Here is a 14,545-nt window from a genome sequence, read left to right on the forward strand (position 1 = left end):
CATTTCTTACTTGGGAATCGATGTGAAATATACACGGACCATAAAAGTCTCAAATATATTTTCACACAGCCAGAACTAAACTTACGGCAACGACGCTGGTTGGAATTGGTAAAGGATTATGATGTTGGTATCCACTATCATCCAGGGAAAGCAAATGTAGTGGCCGATGCTCTTAGTCGGAACCCCAGCTCCGACGAAAACAGTCTGCAAAGCTTGAGACCTGAATTCCAACAAGAATTTGCCAAACTCAACTTGTTAATGATCGCGGAAGGCACCATATCAAACTTGGAAATAAAGCCCGACCTTGTGGAGAGAATTAAAGAAGCTCAGCCTGGTCACCCCAGCATTGAAGGAATTAAAAGAAAGGTGAGTATGGGCAAGGCCTCGGAGTTTGTCATAGGCGATGATGGAATATTACGGTACGGGGACAGACTCTGCGTGCCAAACATAGAGGACCTCAGACAGCAAATCCTAGCTGAAGCACACACCACTCCATATTCAATCCACCCTGGAGGAACCAAAATGTATAAGGATATTCAGGAAAGATTTTGGTGGCACGGTATGAAGAGGGACATAGCCACATTCGTTGCATGTTGCGATTCTTGTCAACGCATAAAAGTTGAGCATCAAAAACCAGCCGGACTACTGCAACCAAACAAAATACCTGAGTGGAAATGGGATGAAATAGGGATGGATTTTATTGTTGGACTACCTCGGTCACGACACGGGAATGATGCCATATGGGTCATCACCGATAGATTAACCAAGGTGGCACATTTCATTCCAGTAAAGACAACCTACAACACTCAGAAGCTTGCCAGGATTTATCTCTCCCGTATAGTTTGTCTGCATGGAGTCCCGAAGACTATAATATCCGACAGAGGCACTCAATTTGTCTCGAGATTCTGGGATCATTTACAACAGGCTCTGGGGACTCAATTGGCCTTCAGTACGGCCTACCATCCCCAGACTGATGGACAGACTGAACGCGTAAACCAAATTTTAGAAGACATGCTGAGAGCATGTGTCCTCACCTATGGAACCAGTTGGGAAGAAAGTCTGCCATATGCCGAGTTCGCATACAACAACAGCTACCAGGCCAGCCTGCAAATGGCACCTTTTGAAGCCCTATACGGACGGAGATGTCGTACCTCGCTAAATTGGTCAGAGACCGGAGACAGCCGTATCTTCGGCCCAGACATGCTCAAAGAAGCCGAGGAAAAAGTCAAGCTAATCAGGGACCGACTCAAGACCGCTCAAAGCCGACAGAAGAGTTATTACGATCAGAAACATCGTGGGGTCAATTTTGAACCCGGTGAATTTGTGTACCTACGAGTATCACCTATGAGGGGACTGCAACGGTTTAAGATTAAAGGGAAGTTAGCACCAAGATTCATTGGACCATTCTGCATAGTGGCACGAAGAGGCACTGTAGCCTACCAGCTAAACTTACTCGAAGACTTGTCCTACATTCACGACGTGTTCCACGTCTCACAATTAAGGAAGTGCGTAAGCAAACCAGAGAAGCAAGTATCCCATGAGAACATTGACGTGCAGCCAGACCTCACATATCGGGAACGCCCCGTAAAAATATTAGAGGAGTCTGAAAGGAGGACCCGACAGAAGGCCATCAAATTCTTCAGAGTTCAGTGGAGCAATCACACCGACAGTGAAGCAACTTGGGAAAGAGAGGATTTTCTTCGGACAGAGCATCCACACTTATTTGAGGAACAGCTGAAATCTCGGGGACGAGATTTTTCCTAAGGGGGTAGGTGTTGTGACACTCCAAAAATTTTAATTTGGTTTTCATCAAAAACTTTGTTGGATTTTTTTTAAAGAGGGCATTTAAAATTTCTTTTCCAGAAATCCTTCCTCTTAAAAACTTCCTTTTCTTTGGCAAGGATTTTATTTTTCTTCAAACTATGGTGTTTGATCTTTTGAAACTTCTTCTCTGTTGGTTCCCTCTCAAATCATTTTGGGAGTTAAATTTTTTTTTTAAAAGAAACTCTATGAAAATTTGGGATTTTCATATCTTGGAAACCACCCATGACTTTGTATATTTTGCCCATGTGGTAAAACCCCTCCAAAACCTCCCCTCCTCCTTATCAACCTAAGTTCTCTGTCCCTACTAATCCAAGCAAGTTTTGGATTTTATTCTAATTATTTTTCCCCTCAAATCATTTCTGCCAATTATTTTGAGCTTAAGTGATTTTCAAAGCAAGTACCCTTTTTCATTTGAGTTTTGACCTCAAAACAACTCTCCTGGATAGTCCTTTGTACCCACAACCCAGAACCATCTTGATCCACTCCTCCCCTTTTCAAATTTTTCAAATTTCAGTCTCTGCAAGTTTGGACCAGATTTGCCAAATTTGGTGAAATTCATATCTACACTTCTCCAAAAATTCCACCAAAATTCAGGCAGCCTACTGGAGCAATGAGTAGCCACTCCACCAAAAATCAGCTCAAGGAAAAATCCCCAGAGGCCAAATTCATTCTGTCGAACACTTGGCGTGCACTGTTGCTGTTCATACTCAGAAAAATTCAGAGTTCAGAGTCGATCTTCGTCAGAAGTTCAGTCACATGCTCACAGTGCCCTTGGCACGTTCCTCGCCGCCCCTTCTCCCTGGCCAGCACCCCCGCACGCGCGCTTGGCATCTTCCTGGCGTCGGTGGCGCCCTGAGCCGCCCGCGCCGGCGTGTCTTGCGGCGGCCGAACCACCGTAGCGGCTGACAGGGAACAGAACGGCGTCTCAACGCCGTTCGGCGCCGCCCAACGCTCCTCTGCTCTCCGCGTGGCTCATGCATGCCAGCGCATGCCCGTGGCACCGTCGCCGTGGCCCGGCAAGCACGGAACGTGCTCCCTTCCGCCGACGGGCCCGCGCCGCCCCGTTCTGTCGAGCTCGCCCATAGCACCAAATCCAAGCCTGGTTAGCACCTAAATGGAACCAGTAGACCTCCACGATGACGCCCAACCCCCAAATCTCCCCCGACCAAGCACTGCGCCACCGTAACCTTCACCGGAGATCCCCGTTCCCGGCCACCGCCTCGGATCGCCTATAAAAAGGACCCCGAGCTCGCTCACGAGCCCCACACCTTCACTGCACCTCTCCAAGACCCTGCCAGGCCACCAGGAGGACCTCGAGGAGGTCTCCTCCCCCGACTCCGGCCGCCCCGTTCCGCCTCGGCCTCCACCTCGATTCGCTCCGGTGAGGCCGTCTCCGGCGCCCAAACCCCGTCCGTTACCCCCTCTAGCTACCAGTAGTCTAACCCCCTCCTCAATTTGGCCTTCGCAGCTCTCTCCGACGAGTCCCACGACCACCCGAACCGCCGTCCGCCAGAGCAAGGCTTGCCGTCGACGTGGTGCTCGCCGACCGCCACCACCACCACCAACCGACGCGGAAGGGCGCCCTGAACACGGAGGTACCCTCCGATCCCCCTGCCTCGCCGTGGATCGCCGCCGGCAACCACCGCGGCTCTCGGGCGTCGACGAGCTTCGTCCCCCGTTTGAAAGTTTAAACCTGACGAGTGGGACCCGCCCGTCAGCCCCTCAGGTCTTTTTAAACGAATCGTTTTCTAAAAACGCCTTCAGGCAAAATACGCTTTCCCCTCTGGGCTGGCGTATTAAAGACTGGAACGTTTTCTGTTTTTATAAGCTAGCCCCTGGAAACCTTCTGTTTCATTACAGATGAGTCCCTGGACAAAAAGCTTTATAACTTTTAAACAGAAAAGTATTTTTGATTGATTCTTTTTCGGTCCTCTTTAAAATTTTGTCTAGTTTTTTATCAGATTTATTTGAAAAATATTTGGAATACTTTTTGTGCACCTCTTGGTATTTACGATAGCGCATATATTTTCTTTATACCGAAGATACCGAAGGAGGTGACGGAGCCGCGAACTTCACCGAGCTAGGCTCCGACTACTCCGAACCATGCAAGCATGTTTGAACTTTTGATATGATGAGTTTCTTGGCATGTTTTGAATTTGGTTAGTCTCTTGGCATGTTGTTGAGCATACTGATGAACGTTATTTCCATGCATTGTTGAGGTAAGTGAGTTCGATGATCCATAAGTGGATGGATGTGAGTATGAATGGCCATGTGTTGGCATGAGGATGGGTAAGATGGCAGTGTTGTAGCATGCCAGTCTTATGCCAGGCTATATGACTACAATGTCAAACCGTATCGGTCCAGTTCCTCCCATTTCCTTCCCTGTACTACCACATGTTTTCCGCAAGGAATATGGCGTAGTAAGTTGTAAACCGCTTACCTGGTACACACCAAAAAGGAGAGGCCGTGATGATGGTTCCATGGCCCTGGATTAAAGCCAGTCATCCGGTCAGGGGGCATGGGTGTTTCCGGTTGGGACCGAGAGGGGGGCACCCCTTAGAGCGCGCGTATATAAATTTGATCCCATGCTATTCGAGATTGTGATCTCCCCGTCTCAAAAGTTTTTCTTGGACGATGTCTAGGGTGATTCCTAGTATCGAGAGGTAGGATGGGTGTGTACTGATTAGCTGTGTTTTCTTCCGAAATACCGTAAACGGAAATAGTCCTTCGTGACTACGGAAATCCGTTGGCTGTGGGAAATTTTTGTACAAACTCTGCAGAGTCATATATCCCTTGAATCATCTATTCCATGTCCAAGTTCAGTATTATCTTATCCTGACAAGTGCCAGTTTTGATGACAGAGACTCCGGTGAATCGCATGAGTGCTAAGTCCGGTTAAATGATTATTCCTGTGGATGGACTAACCCGTTTATTTTCATGAATTAAATATTTATTATGAGCATTACTTCCTTGTGAATAAAAGCCCTCTATGTGGTGTCGCTAAGACGCCCTACTGTGGCATTTCTTTTAAAGCCCTTTCTGCGATGTCGCCCCGACGTCCGACTGTGGCATTTCTTTTAAAGCCCTTTATGTGGCGTCGCTAAAACGCCCGACTATGGCATTTCTTTTAAAGCCCTTTCTGTGATGTCGCCCCGACGTCCGACTGTGGCATTTCTTTTAAAGCCCTTTATGTGGTGTCGCTAAGACGCCCGACTGTGGCATTTCTTTTAAAGCCCTTTCTGTGATGTCGCCCCGACGTCCGACTGTGGCATTTCTTTTAAAGCCCTTTATGTGGCGTCGCTAAGACGCCCGACTGTGGCATTTCTTTTAAAGCCCTTTCTGTGATGTCGCCCCAACGTCTGACTGTGGCATTTCTTTTAAAAGCCCTTTATGTGGTGTCGCTAAGACGCCCGACTGTGGCATTTCTTTTAAAGCCCTTTATGTGGTGTCGTTAAGACGCCCGACTGTGGCATCATTTCCTTATATTTATTTGTTCACCTTTCGAGGCGTCGCTTCAGACACCCGATCGGTTTTCATTTATGTTTTGTTGGGATTTCAGGCGGACTACCGCCGTTTCCCTTTTACTTACTTCGTTATGCTAATTTTTAAATGTACATTGGTGAATTAATCATGACGCATTCATGCATGCATTTGTTATATCTTACGTCCGAACTTGTCTTGCGAGTACTTTCAAAGTACTCACTGGCTTGTTGATTTGGCCAGATGCTGACGAAGGCGATCTCATGGATGAAGAATTTGATAGCGAGTCCGACGCTTAGAGGAGTCCCAGTCAGTCTCGTGCGACCCTGGATTTGGTCACTGTATTATATCCGCTTCCGCTACCAAATAAATTCATCGAGCCTCACCTCGACGCTCGATGAGATGACAGTTTTAGAGTCTTGTATCTCTCTCCCGCTGCGTTTTTCCACCACCGCCCTATCCTCGAGTCAGTAGTATGCCTCCACACCACTGTGTCATGTCCGCCATTATGTATAATTATTGGCGTGCTTGTAATAATTTGGTTGAGCAACCGTAGTTCGACCCTGTAATATATTTTATGCTACTGGCTTATTGTATTAAGAATTTGTCTACCAGTGAGGAGGATTTCTCTCATACTGGACTCAAAAGATTGGTTTCTCAATAAATATTTTTATTGGAAAACCGGTCGTGACACAACATCAAGAGAAATTCTATCCACGTTCCTAGCCAACTCATCAATCTTAAGCAATTTTTCTTCAATCAAAGCATTGAAACTCATTTGCGAACTAATAAATTCTTTCATACTAGATTCAAAATCAGAGGGCATCTTATTATAATTTCCATAAGAATTGTTGTAGGAATTACCATAATTATTAAAGGAATTACTAGGAAACGGCCTAGGATTAAAATTACCTCTATACGCGTTCTTACCAAAATTGTTCCTACCAAACAAATTCACATCCATAGATTCATTATTATTATCAATCAAAGTAGACAAAGGCATATCATTATGATCTGTAGGAGCACTCTTATTATCAAACAATTTCATAAGTTCATCCATCTTTCCACTCAAAACATTAATCTCTTCAATCACATGAACTTTTTTACTAGTAGATCTTTCGGTGTGCCATTGAGAATAATTAACCATAATATTATCTAGGAGTTTAGTAGCTTATCCTATAGTGATTTCCATAAAAGTGCCTCCGGCAGCCGAATCTAAAAGATTTATAGAAGCAAAATTCAATCCGGCATAATTTTTTTGTATAATCATCCATAAATTCAAACCATGTGTAGGGCAATTATGTATCATCAGTTTCATCCCCTCCCAAGATTGTGCAACATGCTCATGATCAAGTTGCTTAAAATTCATAATATCGTTTCTAAGAGAGATGATCTTAGCGGGAGGAAAATTCTTAGAGATAAAAGCATCTTTGCACTTATTCCATGAATCAATACTATTTTTAGGCAAAGACGAAAACCAAGCTTTAGCACGATCTCTAAGCGAAAACGGAAATAGCTTAAGTTTAACAATATCATTATCCACATCTTTCTTCTTTTGCATATCAGACAAATCAACAAAGTTGTTTAGATGGGTAGCGGCATCTTCACTAGGAAGGCCAGAAAACGGATCTTTCATGACAAGATTCAACAAGGCAGTATTAATTTCACAAGATTCAGCATCGGCAAGAGGAGAAATTGGAGTGCTAATAAAATCATTATTTTTGGTATTGGTAAAGTCACACAATTTAGTATTATCTTGAGCCATCGTGACAAGCAAGCAATCCAACACACAAGCAAACAAGCGAAGAAAAAGCGAACGGAAAGAGAGGGGGAAAGGAAAAGGAGGGCGAATAAAACGGCAAGGGTGAAGTGGGGAGAGGAAAACGAGAGGCAAATGGCAAATAATGTAATGCGAAGGGTAAGAGTTGTGATGGGTACTTGGTATGTCTTGACTTGGCATAGTTCTCCCCGGCAACGGCGCCAGAAATCCTTCTTGCTACCTCTTCATCATGCGTTGGTTTTCCCTTGAAGAGGAAAGGGTGATGCAGCAAAGCAGCGTAAGTATTTCCCTCAGTGTTTGAGAACCAAGGTATCAATCCAGTAGGAGACCACGCGCGATTCACCTCGTACCTACACAAATAAATAAGAACCTCGCAACCAACGTGATAAAGGGGCTGTCAATCCCTTCGAGGCCACTTGCAATCGTGAGATCTGATAGAGTTGATAATAATAAGATAAATATTTTTGGTATTTTTATGATATAAATTGAAAGTAAAGATTGCAAAATAAAATAGATTGGAAACTTATATGATGGAGAATAGACCCGGGGGCCATAGGTTTCACTAGTGGCTTCTCTCAAGATAGCATAAGTATTACAGTGGGTTAACAAATTACTTTCGAGCAATTGATAGAATTGAGCATAGTTATGAGAATATCTAGGCATGATCATGTATATAGGTATGATCATATATATAGGCAACATAAATAAGCCCATTAAACATCCAAAACAGAATATATAATAGCATGGAACAATCAAAAATTATAGATACATTGGAGACGTATCAATCGGCTGCACGGACGGCAGGTCGAGCGCTCTCGGCATTTGCAGCCTCCGTCGCAGCAGCTGCTGCAGCCATCTCGGCTGCTGTAGCTACCCTGTCGGCTGCCGCAGATGCCCTCTCGGTGGAAGCGGCCACGCTCAATGCGGATGTGGCGACACTCCTGGCGTAGGCGGCGGCGCTCGAGAGGGGGGTGGGGGACGCGGCCATCGTACGGGCCTTCATGAAGCGTTTCCATGACGTCATCTTTGCAAGAAGGGGTGCAGGAACGGGGATCGGGATTTGTGGATTTGGGGGTTGCCGGCACTGGAGCAGATGAGCCGGCGAAGCTTAAGGAGGAAGACTTAAATAGACCCAGATATTTTCATCGCAAACGGTTCCTAGAAAACAACTATCTGTGATGTTGTAGATATTTTTTTCATTAGCTGTGAAAGACGAACTTGGAGTGAAGTGGCAACGGATGGTGTTTTAAATGTACAAGAAAATTTGTAGTACTAATACAACTATCGTGTCAAATTTTGGAAAATTTCAGGGGTCATTTGACCTTTTAAGACATTTAAGTGATTTTGACAGTTGTATTAGTGCATGTTACACGTAGAAAAAATTTGAAGGGCGTAAGAGGAAGCTATCTCCCATTCGTCATCAAACATGCATTGTTCTCTCTCAGAACCACGAGCCTTCTAATGAGTTGCTCCAGTTTGTGAGGGGTGTGTGTCCAAACTTTCATCACACATGCCAAATGTTTCACCACATCATCTTGGTGGAATGCCATTACATCAACCAAGGTTTCATGTGTTTCTGATATATTTTTATTTTTTTTGGAATTCAAATGCAATGAAACTCCATGCTTAATTGTTTCATAACCGTTAGACCAATATATTTGAAAATTCCTTCCAATTTATTGCACATGGAATTAAATCACACACAAATACACAAAATATGACTTTTCAAACCGTTATGGTTAGCTGTTGCATGTACATGTAGTTCAAATTTCAATTACGGTCATTAAATGGCTAGAATTTGGAAAATTTCAGGGGTCATTTAACCTTTTGAAGACATTTAAGTGATTTTCTAGCCATTTAATGACCGTAATTCAAATTTGAACTACATCTACATGCAAGGGCTAACCATAACGGTTTGAAAAATCATATTTGTGTAGTTGTGTGCGAGTTAATTCCATGTGCAGTAAATTAGAAGGAAATTTCAAATGTATTGTTCTCACGACATGGACACATGCATATGTATGCATGGAGTGCCATGGCATTTTAATTCCAAAAAATTAAAAAATTATCAGAGAAACATGAAACCTTGCTTGATGTAATTAATGGCATGCCACCAAGATGATGTGGTAAAAAATGGCATGTTTGACAAAAGTTTGGACACACACCCCTCACAAACCGGAGTAACTCACTAGAAAGCTCGTGGTTCTAAGAGGGAACAATGCATGTTTGATGACGAACAGGAGATATCTTCATCCTACGGCCTTCAAATTTTTTCTACGTTTAACATGCACTACTACAACTGTAATGTGAAAATTTGGAAAATTCTAGGGGTCATTTGACCTTTTAAAGACGATTAAGTGATTTTCTAGACATTTAATGAACGTAATTCAAATTTGAACTACATCTACATGCAACGTGTTGGGGATATAACTATTGGGTATAACCCACCCAGGAGGGGCTGGGTCATACCACAGGTGACTGAAAGATGAAGATGGCAGGTCATGAAGGAAGCCTATTGAAGGCCCAAGATCCAGAGGTGACTTGAGGCCTAAGAGGATGAACCGCCATGTGTGTAACTTGTATTGTAAGGCAAGCTTAGTTAGTCACCAGGCCGGACACGCTGTGTATGGGCCGGTCGGGACTCTATAAGCCGCCAGGCATCAACCTATGCATATAAAGGGTGACCCGGTAGCGGGTTAACTCAAGGAACAACAATTCGAGAACTAGGTCAAGCGTATTCGCTCCCTGGTAATCGAAACCCAAGCAATACAACATAAAGCAGGAGTAGGCTTTTACCTCGTTGAGAGGGGCCAAACCTGGGTAAACTCTCTGTATCCTTTATTCCGTTTTAACCCCTTCAAGCTAACTACGTCGCGATGGCTCCACACCTAAGTCCTTTTGCCAGGGCATCTACCGTGTTAAGTCCATGACAGTTGGCGCTCACCGTGGGGCTAGCGCATGGTGGTTTCGAGTTCTTGAAGGGTAGCTTTGCAGGGATCAAGGGGTACGGTGTGGGATGGAAGACTAAGAGTCATCGTGGCAAGCTCTACATCGATGACGCTGGCTGGGGCCCCGAGGCCAGCTCAGTTGAGTACGGGTACCGGGTCCCGTTTGGCGGAATCCACGTGTTCACCATTGGGGCGGAATTTGAGGAAGGATCTATGTCCGACGGTGAGATGGCCATCTACTCTAATGGTGAGTCATCAACCAGTGAGACCGGTTCATTGTATCAACTGAAAGACGGGCGACTTGGGGCCTGTTCCGATGGTGATAGTATTCCAGACCCCTATGAGCTGCCGAACAGGGTTGTGATCTTCATGGCCGGTACACAACCGGTGGTTGATTCGACGATCGCCGCAGCTATGACCTCTAGCTCAATGGCTGCAGCGACAGCTGGGGCAAGCGGTTCTGCGCACCCGTCGACTCAGGTTCTGACCGAGCTATTGGATTCTTTGGCAACATTGATGGGGGCGGAGGTAACACCGGTGACTCAGGAGTAGCATAAGGTGGAGGTGGCAAGGCTACGAGATGAGATAGCTCAAGCCAAGGAGGAACTCGCGGCTGAGAACGCTAGGATGGCCATGGAACGAGCTGCTTTGGACGCTCAGGCACAACGGATTCAGGCAGAATCATTCCGACTCACCTTAGATCAGAATGCTTCAAACACTATCATGAGAAGGAGGCACCAGAGTCGCTTACCTCCGGAGTACGATGCGAGAAACCTTTTCAACACACGTGGGGCAGGGACTAGTGACCCACTTGTGACGAACCGGGCTAGTGAAACACCAATGATAGGAGCACCGGTTCAGCCATGAGCTGCTGACACGCCCCGCTTGACTCCACCTCAGCATGCTCCGACACCGTCGGGTAATTATTCCAATCCCCTGGATAACATGATTGCAGCGGCGACACAATTGGCGGCTCTCCCGTTGGAAGGCGAGTCTCCGGCCGTGATGGAGATGCGGAGGGACAAAGAACTTACTCAGACAATAGTGGCTCAGTTGGCAGCTTACTCGTACAGTCATGAACGGATTCATTCGACCCCGCGTCCGAGCCCAAGTTATAGCCGGCACATTGACTCACTAGCGGTATTGAGCAGTGAGCAGCACCACAACCAGCTTCGTAGGCCTGACCCGCCCCATGCTGGCAATGATGTTCAAGCTTTTGTGGATCAGGGCAGGGCACGGCGCGAGGCTGAGCTCGCGGCTCAGCTAGCGGTTCCACAACAATCTCTGGTTTATCCATCAACGTCTGTGGGGGCAGGAGTGACCTCTAGAACCTTGGGTGTGCCATGTTTAGTGCTGACTCTACGCAACAAGCGCTTGTCTAAGGATTTCAAAGGCCCCCATAAGGTGCCTAACTATACAGCGGATCAACCCCTAGAGGCTTGGATTGAGAGCTATGAGATGGCTATGGAGATGTTGGATGTTAGTGATGCTGCATGTGCTAAGTATTTCACCATGATATTGTTGGATGGGCCGGCTCGTAACTAGTTGAAGGGATTGTCCTCTAACTCCATTGGTTCATGGGCTGAATTGAAGTCCCGTGTCATTCAGAATTTCAAAGATACATGCAAGCAGCCCATGTCAATTCTTGACTTAGACACTTGTGTCTAGGGCGAAGGTGAGTCAACGACCCATTGGGTGCACCAGATCTCGGCCATTATTCATTCCTCGGACAGTATTAACGTCGGCTCAGCTGTCCTCATGTTAGAGAAGGATTGTCGTTTTCTTCCCCTCAAACAGAAGCAGGGGCAGCTGAAGCGCCACTGTAATGATATGGGGGAGCTCATGTCAGCTCTTGTTAAATATGCCGACTCGGATAGTACCAAAGATCCAGAGTCTGATGAGGAGAAGGCTGGAAAGGGGAAGAAGAATAGCAATGGAAAGGGCCAGCAGCACCATACGGCGGGTCAGGGTAATAATTAATGGCAAGTGCAAGGCTGACGGCGGCTCAGACTTTGTGGATAATACCAATACTTAGAACAATAATCAGAATCCTAAGGGGAAGACGTTCCCACCCTGGCTTGGCGGGCCAAAGTTTAATATTGACGCGGTGATGAATCAACCTTGCCCGAAGCATAGTACCCCTGATAAGTCGGCTACCCATATGTGGAAAGATTGCTTCATCATGAAGGAGTACCGTAATTCTGGTTTTTATCAGGGCCATCATGGCCCGCATGGCGGGTCAGGATCCGGCTCACAAGGGCATGGCTTTGGCGGCGGTGGATCAAACTCCGGTCTTCAGGGCCAAGGTCACCAAGGCGGTTTCAATCAGCAACCTGGTCAATGGAATCAGCAACAGTAATCTGGTTATTAGAGTAATCCCAAGCAGTTGAACAGTGGATAGTATCATGTGTTCACCATGAGTTTATGCAAACGAGAAAAGAAGATTCATAAAAGGGCAGTGAATGCAGTTGAACCAGCGGTCCCTCGTTACTTGCGATGGTCTGAACATCCTATTCTTTGGAGCCGTGAGGATCACCCGCCCCGGGTTGACAATCTGGGTCAATTGGCTTTGGTGGTTGCACCTCAAGTTGGGGGTACAGGTTTACTAATGTGCTCATGGATGGAGGCACAACATCAGTATCCTTTACTATGACATGTTCCGTCGTATGAATTTAACTGATAAAGATCTTAAGTCATCTAATACTGTTTTCCATGGTGTGGTGCCTGGTAAGTCGGCGTATCCGGTGGGTAAGATAGCTTTGGAAGTGGCTTTTGGTGATGATCATGATTACAGAGCTGAGGCGTTGAATTTCGAGGTGGTCAAGATCAAGATCCCTTATCATGCTTTGTTTGGGCGGCCGACTTATGCTAAGTTTATGGCAAGACCTTGTTATGTTTATCTGCAGCTTAAGATGATGGGCCATAAGGGTACCATCAGAGTGCATGGGAATAGGAAGATAGCCTGGGAATGTGAAGAAGGCAATGCTGCTTATGCTGAGTCTGTTTGTGCAACACAGGAGTTGAAGTTTTATAAACATAACGTTGACCCGACAGATATGACTCCTTTGAAGAAACCAACTATAGAGCATGACCCTCTGTTGAAGTTTAAGTCGGCAGATGACACTAAGCTGGTTGACTTTGTTCCTGGCGACTCATCCAAGCAGTTCAGTATCAGTGCTAACATGGATCCAAAATAGGAAAGCGCGCTCATCGAGTTCATCCGTGAGAACCGGGACATCTTTGCATGGAAACCTTCTGACATGCCAGGTGTACCGAGGGAACTCACTAAGCACAATCTCAATATTGATCCAAAGTTTAAACTGGTCAAGCAATTCCTTCGTCGTTTCAATGAAGAGAGGTGCAAGGCCATAGGTGAAGAAGTGGCCCGGCTCTTGGCGGCTGGGTTTATTGTTGAAGTTTTTCATCCTGAGTGGTTGGCTAACCCAGTACTGGTACTTAAGAAGAATGGTACTTGGCGTATGTGTGTGGATTATACAGACTTAAACAAGGCCTGTCTGGCTGATCCTTTTGCTCTCCCCCGTATTTATCAGATTATTGATGCTATGGCGGGTTGTGAGCGTTTGAGCTTTTTGGATGCTTACTCTGGTTATCATCAGATCAAGATGGCAGTTAAGGACCAGGAGAAGACAGTTTTCATCAGTCCCATTGTAGCCTTCTACTATGTGTCTATGCCCTTTGGGCTCAAGAGTGCCCAGGCAACTTATCAGTGGTGTGTTCAAAATTGCCTTCATAACTAGATTGGACGCAATGTTCATGCTTATGTGGATGATATTGTTGTGTAGTCCAGGAAAAAGGAGACCTTGATAGATGATTTGAAAGAAACCATTGACAATCTCCGGGTCTATAAGATGATGCTTAACCCGACCAAGTGTGTCTTTGGTGTGCTAGCAGGAAAGCTCTTGGGTTTTTTGGTTTCTGAAAGGGGCACTGAAGCTAACCCGGAGAAAATCAAGGCTATAACTTCCTTGGCTAAGCCGGTGTGTATAAATGATGTCCTGCGTCTGGCGGGTCGTATTGCGGCCTTAAGCTGATTCATAAGCTGGCTGGGCGAGAATGCTATCCCTCTGTACCAAATGATGAAGAAAATAGATCAGTTTGTCTGGAGTGATGCTGCTGATCAGGCGTTTGAAGCATTGAAAAAATAGTTGGCTGAGCCGCCGATCCTTGCAGCTCCTATTTATAAGGAGCCATTATTGTTATATGTGGCTGCTAATAGTCGCGCCGTCAGTTAGGAAATTATGGTGGAATGGAAAGAGGCAGGCAAGGAATATCCAGTTCAGCGGCCGGTTTATTATAATTAGTGAGGTCCTCATTGAATCCAAGCAGAGGAATCCACATTGGCAGAAACTGGTGTATGGAGTGTTCATGGCTAGTCATAAGCTGAAGCAGTATTTCTTTGGTCATCCCATCATTGTAGTCAGTTCTTCTCCTTTAGGGGATATTATTCAAAATAGTGAAGCCACAGGTCAGGTTGCCAAGTGGGCCATTGTGC

The sequence above is a fragment of the Triticum urartu genome, chromosome 4 (genome assembly GCF_003073215.2).
Source record: "Triticum urartu cultivar G1812 chromosome 4, Tu2.1, whole genome shotgun sequence".
NCBI classification, from domain to species: Eukaryota; Viridiplantae; Streptophyta; class Magnoliopsida; order Poales; family Poaceae; genus Triticum; species Triticum urartu.